Below are 14,058 nucleotides of genomic sequence, written 5' to 3' on the forward strand. Positions count from 1 at the left end.
AATTTTGAGCATTACTTTGCTAGCATGTGAGATGAGTGCAGTTGTGTGGTAGTTTGAGCATTCTTTGGCATCGACTTTCTCTGAGATTTGAATGAAAACCGACTGTTTCCAGTCCTGTGGCCACTGCTGAGTTTTCCAAATTTGCTGGCATATTGAGTGCAACACTTTCACAGCATTATCTTTCAGGATTTGAAATAGCTCAACTGGGATTCCATCACCTCCACTCGCTTTGTTCGTAGGGATGCTTTCTAAGGCCCACTTGACTTCACATTCCAGGGTGCCTGGCTCTAGATGAGTGATCACACCATCATGATTATCCGGGTTGTGAAGATCTTTTTTGTACAGTTTTTCTGTGTATTCTTGCCACCTCTTCTTAATATCTTCTGCTTCTGTTAGGTCCATACCATTTCTGTCCTTTATCGAGCCCATCTTTGCATGAAATGTTCCCTTGGTATCTCTAATTTTCTTAAAGAGATCTCTAGTCTTTCCCATTCTGTTGTTTTCCTCTATTTCTTTGCATTGATCGCTGAAGAAGGCTTTCTTATCTCTTCTTGCTATTCTTTGGAACTCTGCATTCAGATGCTTATATCTTTCCTTTTCTCCTTTGCTTTTTGCCTCTCTTCTTTTCACAGCTATTTGTAAGGCCTCCCCAGACAGCCATTTTGCTTTTTTGCGTTTCTTTTCCATGGGGATGGTCTTGATCCCTGTCTCCTGTACAATGTCACGAGCCTCATTCCATAGTTCATCAGGCACTCTATCTATCAAATCTAGGCCCTTAAATCTATTTCTCACTTCCACTGTATAATCATAAGGGATTTGATTTAGGCCATACTTGAATGGTCTAGTGGTTTTCCCCACTTTCTTCAATTTAAGTCTGAATTTGGTAATAAGGAGTTCATGATCTGAACCACAGTCAGCTCCTGGTCTTGTTTTTGTTGACTGTGTAGAGCTTCTCCATCTTTGGCTGCAAAGAATATAATCAATCTGATTTCGGTGTTGACCATCTGGTGATGTCCATGTGTAGAGTCTTCTCTTGTGTTGTTGGAACAGAGTGTTTGCTATGACCAGTGCATTTTCTTGGCAAAACTCTGTTAGTCTTTGCCCTGCTTCATTCTGCATTCTAAGGCCAAATTTGCCTGTTACTCCAGGTGTTTCTTGACTTTCTAGAAACAGCTACAGGATGGATTTTGAGGTATAGGGGGATTTAATGTTGCGTATCAGGATAAGAGACATAGTCTTTCCTCTGAGCTGCCGTCATGAAGTTAAACACTTAGGGAAAGGAAAATGAATCATGAATCCCAGCTGGATCCTGGAAAAAAGCTAGAATACTATGGGGATAGTTGCAGAACACAACCAGACAGTGAGATTCAATCACAGGTGACCAGTCCCTTAGCTAAAGTTAGGAAGAGGAGCGGCGGAACCAGGCGTGGTGGTGGATACACCACAATTCCATTTTCACAGGCAGGGACGGGGCAGACCATGGCTCTAGAACACAAGCTGGGGCTGTCATCACTGTTTGCTTGAACACCTGCCTGGCTGCCCCTGCTTCTTTTTCTTCCAATTACAGTGTTCTCAAATCTTAAAGCTAGAGGCCCTTTACTGGCAGCTATTACCTCATGATCACTCAAGTATCATAAATACACTAAGACTTCTACAGGCTTCCTGCATTTGTGCCATGATCACTAAGCATCTACTATATGTCAGAAAGAGCCTCTGTCCATCTCAGAGAGAACTGTGGAAGAAACCTGGTCTTCCCCTTTGCAGGAATAGTAAGTTTCTGACTATTGCCACTGACTGTAACAGGTACTGTTCTAGGTAATATTCTAAAAGTCTGACTCAGGGGGCCAGAGACATGCATTCTAAGGACTTGAACATTCTGGATAAATGTTTAAAGTCCAGTATGCACACTCTTCCCCTGTGGTTCAAGTGGTAAAGAATCCACCTGCAATGCAGGAGATGCGGGTTCAATCTCCAGGTCAGGAAGATCCCCTGGAGGAGGAAATGGCAACCCACTCCAGTACTCTAGCCTGGGAAATCCCAAAGACAGAGAAGCCTGCAGTTCATGGAGTTATAAAGAGTCAGACACAACTGAGCTACTAAACAATAACAAATGCATACTCTTACCCTTCCTTGCTTCTTTCAAATATAACCCTGAATAAATGGACCAGTTATCATTTCACATTTGTTGAAATGCAACCATACATTTAAAACCCACAGTACTGTACCTCTGCCTTCTTAGGCTTCCTCATTTCCCTGTTATGCTGTTAAACATTATTTGCCCCCTGGGACTGCTTTGGCCACACTTCTGTCCTACTTTATCCCTCTAACTAACCTCCTGTTTCACCTCCATGCCCCACCCAGCCCTGAAGAGTGATCACTTTCCTAGGCTGCTCTGACCTAGGTAACTTTCAGCTCCCTTTGCTGATTGTTCTCGGTCCAGCTGGGTCAACTCCTTGGCGGTTGGTGTGTGTAACTTGTCTACAGTTGATGTGCTTTGCACATTTTCTTGACATTTGTTTGTTCCTGCTTTAAAATCATTACAAAGATGTTAAATAAAACCATATCTGACCTTGCTCTCCAGGGAAGTGCCCTCAGCACCTCATCCCCTTTACTGGAGCTGTTTCTGGGTGTTTATATCATTATGCTTCATTTGTGATCTCCCAGCCAGTGGTGGAGTCCATGTGACCACACTCTCATCCAAAGCAATCTGAACCGGCCTTAGAATAGAAATGGTGTGGCAGGCTGAGCAAAATCCTTCACCCAGGTTCCAAATCCTTTACTAAAGACCTGGCCTCACTCGAATTTTCTCTTCTGCCGAGTCTCTTAAACTCACTCCTTTCCATAAATCCTTTGTAACTTCATCTTTTCCAGATATTGATGGATTTTTCACTGTTAACATCTGTTTTATTACTATGATGATCCAATTTACTGGCCAGTAATTTCCACAATTAGCTTTCTTTTTTGAGTGTTAACACCATATTTATGGCCTCATCTTATTCTCTGCCCTTGATTCTCAATTCTCTTTTTAGTTCTCCAATAATTTTTAAACTCTTTGCACTTTAACCCAGGATGGCGAGCTCAGGCCATCATTCTTGGTGACAGATTTGAGCATTAACAGAGGTGTGTCTTAACCTGAATTTGGAGCTATTAAAATTTTTTTGCCAATTAATTGTCCAGGGTTTTCTATAAAAATCACTGAGATAAAAAGAAAAAATAAACAATGATATTAATAGTAACTCTACTTATTTAAAGGTCACTTATGTAGTCACTCAGGTATCTAGAATTATAGTAAAAGAAAGAGAGCATAAAACATATAAAAATCTAAAATGAATATCAGGAAGAGTCAGAAAAACCACTACAAAGCCAAAATAGATGTCAGTAAGTCCACATCCTGAATGATGCCAATTTTCATCACTTTTTGCATTCCTGGGAATTATCTAGTAGTTTTCCTGCATGCTCCATGGACAGGGTGCATGTGGGTGCATGTGTGTGTGTCATCTCCAACTGTTTGCAACTCCATGGACTATAGCCTGCCAGGCTCCTCTGTCCATGGGATTTTCCAGGCAAGAATACTGGAGTGGGTTGCCATTTCCTCCTCCAGGGGATCTTCCCGACCCAGGGATCTAACCCCCATCTCTTGCATCTCAGTCATTGGCAGGTAGGTTCTTTACCACTGAGCCTCCTGGGGACGGTGGTTGCATGGACAGTAAGAGATGTTATCTCTCAATTTCGTAGGCATCTTCTCTAGAAACACTCTGGTACCAGGTAACTACTTTGGTGTTCTCCAGACCTGCCTACTACCTGCTATGTGAAGGCTCAGCACTGTATGATTTTCAGTGAGAGAGAAGAAAATCTGGGATTAGAACACCATTCAGCCTCACCCACTTTGTAGAGTCACAGCCCATATAGCTGATAGCACTTTTTCTAACTTCTGAAATTGTCTTCTCCCTCTCTCCACTTGAAGAATTCTATTTGTCACCTGAGATCCTTTGACTTTCAAGTCACATCAGAACAAATGAGCAAGGGACTTTCCTGGTCCGACGGCTAAGACTGCTGCTGCTGCTACTGCTAAGTCGCTTCAGTCGTGTCCGACTCTGTGCGACCCAATGGACGGCAGCCCACCAGGTTCCCCCATCCCTGGAATTCTCCAGGCAAGAACACTGGAGTGGGTTGCCATTTCCTTCTCCGATGCATTAAAGTGAAAAATGAAAGTGAAGTCGTTCAGTCGTGTCCAACTCTTAGCGACCCCATGGACCGTAGCCTACCAGGCTCCTCCGTCCATAGGATTTTCCAGGCAAGAGTACTGGAGTGGGGTGCCATTGCCTTCTCTGAATGGCTGAGGCTCTGCACTCCCAATTCAGGGGACCCAGGTTCAATTCCTGGTCAGGAAACTAGATCCTACGTGCTGCAACTAAAGATCTCACATGCCACAATTAAAGATCCTGCATGCTACAGTGAAGATCAAAGGTCTTACATGCCACAGCTAAGACCCAGAGCAGCCAAATTAAAAATAAAAAGAAGAATAACAAATGAACAAGTCAGAATGGGTGGGAGTGGGGTAGGGAGGTGGAGGGGTTTAGGGTTGCTAATAATGGTTGCTGTAAGTAGTCACTATAATAACAACAAACAGTGATAGCCATCAGGGAAGAGATAGAAAATCTAAAAAGTAAACCAAATCCCAAACCTCTGGAGGCTTAGAAGTTTTGGAGTCATTTAGTATAGGGGCAAATAACACCATATAACTTTAACTTTTGGGTTTTTTTTTTTTTTGCATAATACTATTTAGGAACAAGGCAACAAATAATATTTGTAGTGATTTCCTTGATTCAGAAGGAAGAGTTATATTGGGTTCAGCAACTACATTGAAAGAAGTAAGGAAGCGTGTCATTTGTTTTAAATTAAGAGGTAATATATATACAAAGAGTCAGACACGAATGAGCCACGTCACTTCACTTCAATAGATATACATCATTTAAACTCAAAAGGTACAAAAGATACATGGTGAAAAATAAGTCTCCACCTACCTCTCCCCACTAATCTCCAAGTCATCCTCTGTGGACACAGCCACTGTAACCATTCACATTTGAACTTTTCCAGAGACATTCTAAATGGCTTTAGAAAAGGCATTATAAAATCATTTTCAAAATTTTGGATTCTAATGAGTAAGCTCCAGTGATTTGGAAAATTCATTTAGATGGAACTGCTTATTTCCCAATGATTCAGAGTGAATTAGGCATCACTGAGTGTGAATTTAGTTTTTTTAATTTATTGGGTCAAAAAAACGTCATTGTCAACCTCAAAGAGACTGTAGGAGAGACCTGGTTTTGCTCTTTGAAGACTTGGAAGTTTCTGATAATTACCACTGATTTCTGTGGTAGAGATTGTTTTCTCAACTCTATTTTCTCAAGTTTTTCTTAATGCTACCATGAGCAGATGCAGGGTGGCTGGGGGAAATGCAGAGCTTTAGGGTCAGGGTGATATGTAAAGAAGAATGAAATTTCTCTCATGAGATGCTTAGAACTTAATTTTTAAAAAGGTAAGGCATGCACAAAGTGCTGTAATGTAAGATATAATATTTGTTATAAGAAAATTTAGAATGCTCTGACAAGAGAGCCTGTTTACTTGGAGCTGGAAGACTCCAGGAAAGTTTCATAAAAGAAGTAGCACTTGAGATAACCCTGGAAAGGAAAGTAGGACAAGATGGAAGAAGGCAGAGAACAACCTAGGGAGAAGAAAAAGCATGAACAAAGTCTGGAATGGAAAACCATTAACAGAATGAGTATTTGGTGTCCCTTCATTCTCTTTCCTGAAACACTTTGAGCCTGATATTAGAGCTCTCAGATATTAGAGCTGTGACTGGACATAGGTCTGCAGACCCAAGAGATGTTTTAGGGGAGGGAGCAGTGATCATGTTCAATCAGGATTTGTTTGCAAGAGAAGCCAACAGTCTCCTCCGCCCTGACTCCAGCAAGTCAGCTCTTGGCACCTCTTTGCCGGCCTCATGTGCCTAAGCCATGAGTCTAGTTACAACTCCTGCTTTTCCTGGAACCATCCCTCATTTCTGTGGTAGTGCTTGGAGGAATATGCCCAGAACGTTCCCAGAACGCTAGGCCATCTGCTCACTCTGGCTTGGATTGGCTCACTGGCTGCCTCGCTTTCCTGAAGCAGAGTCCCTGAAGCAGCACCGAGAGCCAGAGGAAGGGGACCAATGCCAGAAGGTAAACTTTCCTGGAAATGGGTTTGCATTTTTCTAACATGGTCTCTTCCACACTTTCCCAGAGGTAGGAATGGCCTGAGACCATGTGTTTGACATTTTCCTCTGGCAGAGACCCGCAAATACACTCATGTACAAAATGGGTTTAATGAGAGAGCCAGACAAATTCTTTTGTTTTAGGCTGGAGGGGTGCTTTCGTAGGTGTTGGGTTCTGTATTCCTCTCTATTCAGCCCACCACTCTCAAACCGCAAAGAGAAAAGGCATTTGCCTTACCAGAACACAAAGGTTTGTTTGACGTGTTTTCTTTTTTTATATATATCTTAGAAATACACATTTATAGACCTCCAGAAGAGAACTCCAGGGTCACCTAGTTCAAACCTATTCAGAAATCCCCAGGAACTGGGACATGCTGTCAGATTTGAAGACCCATGAGGACAGACAAGTGCCTTATTTACTATGCTGTATTCCCAGTAGATATTCTGTTAATAAGTGTTGAATGAAGATAGTTCAGTCTCTTTTGCATGCTTCCAGGGACAGAGATTTCAGTCTCTTTTCATTCTTTCTCATGGGGAAAATATTTTGAAACTGATAAATTGATTTATTTTTTATTTCAATCACACATAATCATGTTTTTTTGTTTGTTTGTTTGCAACTACCTCTACAGTTTGAGGGAGAGGACAGGACCAAATACTACCTTGAAAAGGAGGATAATAAGAAACAGTATAACTCTCTATTGGACAGACGTGAAAAATGAAAATTAAAGAAAAATATAGACCTAACCCTAACCCCAAAATAAATTTAAATAAAATAAAATGAACTGCAATACTTTAAAAAAAAAAAAAAAAGAATGAAAGAAAAGGGGACCAAAAGTGTTAAGATGAAATTAACCAAAGAGTTGGACATGACTGAGCGACTTTCACTTTCACTTTCTTTTCATTTTCAACCATCTTTAGGATTTTGAAAGGAACTTTGGTGTTTCTTAGGGTCTTAATACCATAAAGGACACCAGACGAGTACAGGGAAAAGTCAAATATTAATGGAATTATTTGTTTATTTATCACACTTAAGTTGATCCATGTTCAGGTCAAGGTATTCCATCACCGTTTAACAAACATTAAGTGATGTGGAAACAATAGAGTTCTCACTGCTACTTGAATGCTGATGAATGACTCTGGAACTTCAGGATTTGAGAAGGCAATTGAAGCTCTCCAACATCTGTCCACGCTAGTAAAGGAATGCTCAAAATTCTCCAAGCCAGGCTGCAGCAATACGTGAACCATGAACTTCCAGATGTTTAAGCTGGTTTTAGAAAAGGCAGAAGAACCAGAGATCAAATTGCCCACATCCGCTGGATCATCAAAAAAGCAAGAAAGTTCTAGAAAAACATCTATATCTGCTTTATTGACTAGGTCAAAGCCTTTGACCATGTGAATCACAATAAACTGTGGAAAATTCTGAAAGAGATAGGAGGAATACCAGACCATCTGACCTGCCTCTTGAGAGACCTATAGGCAGGTGAGGAAGCAACAGTTAGAACTGGACATGGAACAACAGACTGGTTCCAAATAGGAAAAGGAGTACATCAAGACTGTATATTGTCACCCTGCTTATTTAACTTCTATGCAGAGTACATCATGAGAAATGCTGGGCTGGAAGAAACACAAGCTGGAATCAAGATTGCTGGGAGAAATATCAATAACCTCAGATATGCAGATGACACCACCCTTATGGCAGAAAGCAAAGAAGAACTAAAGAGCCTCTTGGTGAAAGTGAAAGAGGAGAGTGAAAAAGTTGGCTTAAAACTCAACATTCAGAAAACTAAGATCACGGCATTTGGTCCCATCACTTCATGGCAAACAGATGGGGAAACAGTGTCAGACTTTATTTTGGGGGGCTCCAAAGTCACTGCAAAATGGTGACTGCAGCCATGAAATTAAAATATGCTTGCTCCTTGGAAGAAAAGTTATGACCAACCTAGCCAGATTATTAAAAAGCAGAGATATTATTTTGCCAGCAAAGGTCCATCTAGTCAAAGCTATGGTTTTTCCAGTGGTCATGTATGGATGTTGAGAGTTGGACTATAAAGAAAGCTGAGCACCGATGAGTTGATTCTTTTGAACTGTGGTGTTGGAGAAGACTCTTGAGAGACCCTTGGACAGCAAGGAGATCCAACCAGTCCATCCTGAAGGAAATCAGTCCTGAATATTCATTGGAAGGACTGATGCTGAAGTTCAAACTCCAATACTTTGGCCACCTGATGTGAAGAACTGACTCATTTGAAAAGCCCCTGATGCTGGGAAAGATTGAAGGCGGGAGGGGAAGGGGATGACAGAGGATGAGATGGTTAGATGGCATCACCGACTCAATGGACATGAGTTTGAGTAAACTCCAGGAGTTAGTGATGGACAAGGAGGCCAGGTGTACTGCAGTCCATGGGGTCACAAAGTCAGACAGGACTGAGCGACTGAACTGAACTGTGGGTCCTAGAAGCTACTGTGATGGTGACTTAGTCACTAAGTTGTGTGACTCTTGCGACCCCATGGGAGTAGACCTCCAGGCTCCTCTGTCCATGGGATGTCCCAGGCAAGAGTACTGGAGCAGATTACTGTTTCCTTCTCCAGGGGATCTTCTCCACCCAGGGATTGAACCATATCTCCTATATTGCAGGCAGTCTGAGTCACCAGGGAAGCCCCCTGTAAGCTATAAATATCTACAAAAGTCTTACTAAAAACAACCTAGGATTACAATGGCTGTTAGTGTTATGCCCAGAGTCTGAGTCCCCAAAACTGAGAGAATAAGACGTCCACAGCAATGCAAAAGCATGAAGGGGTTTATTGCTAGCTAGGGCTCAAGTCTCATCCAGCACAGTGGAGTTTTGACGAGAGCCCCAAGCTCTGAATCACATCTACTTTTATACAGACGGTTCTTTGTTCCTGTAACAGCATAGCTGATTGGTTAAACTGTATGCGTGGGTGGGACTTTTAACCTCGCATCCCTATCCGGATTGGCTCAGGTCTGGCGCGGGCAGGGGGCTACGGGGATTTTTTCTGATTGGTCGAGCTACCCTGCCTGCGGGAGTTCCCAGTGCCTCAGCTTTCCTAGAGACTAAACCTCAGGCCTAGCCTGCCCCTTAGAGCCTGTCCTGGCTTCAGTTTGGTCCTAACATTCCCCCATCTTCAGCTATACAGAGGAATCTTCCTCTTTATTTTGGGGCAGGGCCTGATACTGTTGCCTCAGTACCATCAGTTGGACGGTATTGACACAGTCTTTTACAAAGGCAACAAGCTTAGTTATTATGCATGGACCAAAAGTAAGTATTAATAGTAGCACTATTAGAGGGCCCACCAGGGTGGAAATTAGCATTGTTAACCACAGGGACTGTTGGAACCAGGACTCAAATTAATTTTGAGACATTTTTCTTTCTTTCTTTATGTGAGTGATTCACATAAAAACAACGTTCTTCCCCTAACACAGCACATAGGCTCCCTGAGAGACTTCATACTCAAGATACTTTTTGGGAATTGGGGTGGAGGTCTCTTTTTTCTGTAACTTCTTCCTGCTGTGCATGGGCGTAGGCCTGCCTAGCAGAGCAGAAGTCTCTCTACCTGATCTAAGTTGGGGTTTTTCACATCTGAAACCAGCTTCTACCCTTGTAGTTGCAGCAATTTAGTTGGCCCCTCTCAGAGATGAAATAGACAAGGGCCAAACAAGAGACCTAACAGGATGGTCATCTCTGGTCCCCAGAAACAGAAGGCAACATTTGGGGTGAGGGTTACAGAGTTTGTGACGCCTTCTGATTGGTTGGTGGTGAGGCAACAGAGCAGTGCTCCAAGAATCTTGTGTTCAGTCTGAAGTTACCATCTTCTACCTGGGTGGGGGCTCAAAAACACTGTTATGCATATTTCTTTGAGTAGGAACCAGGACTCTGTCTGGAGGCTGTACCAACCTTTGATTGTTTCTGTTTTGTATCCCCTCCCTTCCCTGATTAGCAATTGTTTGAATCCATGCTTTGGAATTCAGGGAAGGCCAAGGAGGCTGAACAAAGTCTATATCCTACAGATAAGAAATGGAGAACACAGAACAGATCTGCACTCCAGAGCCCCACAGAGTCCCGCTCAGTTTTAATTTTAGGGAACTAGGCAACAATGACTATGATAACTTCCTGTCAAAATGGGGCATAGGACTGCCCCAGCTTGGAGCAATACAAGCTCTAATCTGGAAGTACACCCATAGCATCACCTAGTTATTTTCCAGGATATCTGAACCATAGCTACTCTATTTTGACTTTTAATTCTAAACTATTTTTTAATAGCCAAAGCAGATTTTACCATTAATGACGTCAGTGTTTTTCTAGATATGAGATCTTTTCCTGAAAAGATCTAACTATCTGATGGCCTGTTCTTCCAGTTTTTCCCTGAGCACAGAGTGCCTCATTCTTGATTTTTACCCTGAACTCTTTTCAGGGGCATTGAAAGTCAGCAGTTGCAGCGACCATGATTTAATCTTTGTAGATGCAGATAGCGAGTGTCAGTCTTCAGTTGGCAGAGCCTCTTTTTACTCATAAACTTGACCATGATTATGAGGGGGAGCACTTCATGACCATTTTATCCCATGGTGCTGAGAATGTCCATTCTCAGGTTTAGCAAAGATTCTGTTGACAGGCCACTCAATGTGTTGTTACTGGATTAGGCCATAAAACAGTATCCAAAATTCTCTGGACCACCTGTCTTATTAGCTTCTTGGTCCAGGAAAATATTTCCTCTTGTTGCTTCTTGCCATATCTAGAGTTAAACTGTTACCATCATCGATCTCATATGGGACTATATATTATTCTATTAGAGGCCTCATACACACATTTGACAGTGTAAGAAACAGCAATTTTGTAAGACAGGGGAAATACAAATAACATAGCCAGCAGTATTAGTAAAGTCACAAGTAAGACTTATGTTAAGAACTTCCATTAGATGTAGCCCAGTATATCTTCAGGTCATCTGACTTAGTCTGTCCTGTAGAATCTTTATCTTTTAGGGAAATTATATACTGGCACCATCTATAAGGCACATAGTCCAGTTTTTTAGTGTTACTAGACTGGTTATCTTTAGTATGATTTATTTATTTATTTATTCACTCTAACAGAGGAGACTTTAAACCTAAATTATTGTAGCCTGGTATTATCTATATAAATCTATCCCATAATTGTGGGAGATTTTCTACTTCTTTTTGGAAACTTTTCTTGTTCTGATTGAGCTTGGGTAGTAGAAAAAAGCTCAAATTTATAGCCAGAGTCAGAGCAGGCATTATTAATTGGCCCGGTGAGGGGATCCTATCTAGTAATACCATAGTGACCTGAATATGACTATAATTTTTAAGTAAATTTTTTCAGAGCCAACCAGTTAGAGTCTGGTAGTAGAGAAATTTACCAAGATAACCCAGAACTAGACACAGCTAATTGGCCACAAACCCAACAATTTGATTGATTTTTAAAACTAGCATAGGATCAGGCCTATGATAGAAAAGCATTTGACTTATACGTAAAGGTCTAAGAAATCAAGAAAACATAAATGATCATACAAATCAGGTCCAGCATCTTGGGGAGGCTGTCTACCTCTGATGTCGTCATCTTCTCATCCTGGTGTAGTGTAGTTTCTCCTGATAAAAAAGTCCTTCCATCCAGGTTGGAGACAGTCCCTTAAATTATGTCTTTTTTCCAGTCCTGGTTGCAGGTCATGAGGTATCTGATCTTCATCCAAAGATAGATTACTGAGATAAGCTTCAGAAACAAACTTAGGGTGTTTTTCAAGAATTTAATTAAATTTTACATCAATATCACATAACAGCAAAGAACTATCTAAGAGATGAGTCTTATAGATGCAGACCTCCATTAACAAACTGGGATTTAACGTTTTGAAATATCTTTTTGTCCTTATAGTTACCCTTATTTTTATTAAATATAACCAAATTAAGGCTAGTTTATTTGCAAAATAGGTCTGTTCTCACTGATTTCGGTCTGATGATTTTTATAACCATAATTGATTATAGGCTTTTTATTTTGCTGAAACATTTATAGAGTCTCAGACTGAACTTTTAAAAATAAAACAGGGCTGGGAAACTCACACCAAAGGCTTATCACAGATTCTGCCTAACAAATCTAGGTGGATTCTTCTCTTTTTAAGGTCTCAAAAATTTCTTGAGAATTTTTGTATCCGTGAGATAAACTTCTAACTCACTTGATGAACTTCCTGGAAACCTAAGAACTCCCAATCTTTAGAGGAGTCAGAAAATATAATTGTTTTGTTTATAGTGTTTAATTTTACCAAAGTATTGTCATAATTAGTTTGAGAGGAAGATTTTTTCTACTTCCTGAAAACATAAGATTCAAACCCATAATTTTTCAGATAGAAACCATAAAAGTTATAAGCAAATTTACTGATTTATTCAGTCCTTTTGCTAACTCTTGTGAAGTCATCAGGTTTTTCATTAAAATACCAGGACATATCAGAATGTTAAAAACTCCATATAATTTCTAGGATATCTGTATTAGTTTATTTACCATATATTATAACATGAGCGGATTTATTACTCATTTGATAATCTTTTCCATGTAATTTAACCAACCAAATAAACACAGTTTAATATCTCTCCTTGGGATGTTCCAGGGGCCCTCTGAAGCACCCCAAAGTTAGCTAGAGATATAAAAGCTCATATCTCATTTACATTTTTAGAAGTTTTTTCACTTGAGGTAATTTCCTTGTTGACAAACTTGTAACAGATATAATATTTAACTTATATTAATCCTAGGTACAATGAAAATATTCTAATTAATGTTAATTATTTTAAGACATGTCTATATTAGATAGGTCAACAAACAAACATTAATATCAGGTATTTAACATTGAATATTTTCCAGTTCACATGAACCTGGAATTTATTGTTTAATTTAGAATTACTTGATTTGTAAGCGCTTACCCCCCTTTTTCTTTTAAGCCAAATAAACAGAGCTCATATACATATTAACCACAAAAATATTACCAAGACATATTTAGACAGACACAGTGCAAGATCTAGCTTTAAGTCTTTTTTTTTTTTTTTTTCCCTTTTTCCTCAGTGTCAGGAGTTAGAGATGGTCTAGATAAGTGTTCCTGAGAGCCCTGGTCTCAAGGCACAGGGAAAGAAAATCAAGTTCTAACAAAATGGTGGCAGTCTAAACCACTTGATGGCCAGACAAAGCAAAATTTCCTTCTCCAGGGGATCTTCTCGACCTAGGGATCGAACCCAAGTCTTCCATATTGTAGGCAGATGCTTTAACCTCGGCTCCACCATGGAAGCTCTTAAATACAAAAATATAGTCTCTCAGGAAACCTATAGAGACACAGAACTTCAGATCTAAGTACTAACATCAAAGATTTCAAGGGAGGAAAGGAAGCCAGGTTGAAAGAAGAAGGGGGAGGAGGCAGGAGAGGGGGGCAAAAGGGGTGGCCTTACAAATGTCTCCTGCCACCTACAGATACCCAGGCGTTATGGGACTTTTCCTTGGGCCTCCAGAGAAGGGAGGACTGGAACTCGGCCCTACCAGAAATCAGAACCAGAATCCGAGTTCTCTGCCAAGAGGAGGTGATCAGTCTCCAATCCTCAGCTCAGGCTGAGGGCCCTTCGACCAGATTCCTGTGTCCAGGACCGGGGGAGGGACTAGAAAAACAGGGAAGGATAGGAAGGATTAAGGAGAGGAAAGAGAGAGGGGAGGGGAGAGAGGTCAATAAAGTCTCTTGTTCCTTACCAGTCGGGGCACTCTGGCCAGTTGTCCGCGTCAGGAGGGGACCAGGGACAAAAGGGTCCCAGTTGCGGC

This window comes from Ovis aries, chromosome 1 (genome assembly GCF_016772045.2).
Source record: "Ovis aries strain OAR_USU_Benz2616 breed Rambouillet chromosome 1, ARS-UI_Ramb_v3.0, whole genome shotgun sequence".
Classification (NCBI taxonomy): Eukaryota; Metazoa; Chordata; class Mammalia; order Artiodactyla; family Bovidae; genus Ovis; species Ovis aries.